This window comes from Lupinus angustifolius, chromosome LG11 (genome assembly GCF_001865875.1).
Source record: "Lupinus angustifolius cultivar Tanjil chromosome LG11, LupAngTanjil_v1.0, whole genome shotgun sequence".
Classification (NCBI taxonomy): domain Eukaryota; kingdom Viridiplantae; phylum Streptophyta; class Magnoliopsida; order Fabales; family Fabaceae; genus Lupinus; species Lupinus angustifolius.
The window spans coordinates 11,892,318-11,892,685 of NC_032019.1; positions in this window are offsets into that span (position 1 = coordinate 11,892,318).

Below are 368 nucleotides of genomic sequence, written 5' to 3' on the forward strand. Positions count from 1 at the left end.
TCCTATCCTCATCCTCATCCTATCCTCGTCCTCATCCATTTCCTCATCCCATCTTCGTCCGGACACTCATCCTATCCTCATCCTCATCTTATGCTCATTCTCATCCTAATCCTCCTCCTCCTCCTCCTCCTCATCCTATCCTCATCCTCATCCTACCCTCCTCTTCATCCTCATCCTCTTCTTTATCCTATCTTCGTCCACATCCTCATCCTATCCTCATCCTCATCATATCCTCATCCTCATCCTCCTCCCCATCCTCATCCCCATTCTCATCCTATCCTAATCCTAATCCTCATCCTCATCTTATACTCATCCTAACCTCATCCTTCTCCTCCTCCTCATCCAATACTCATCCTCATCCTATCCTC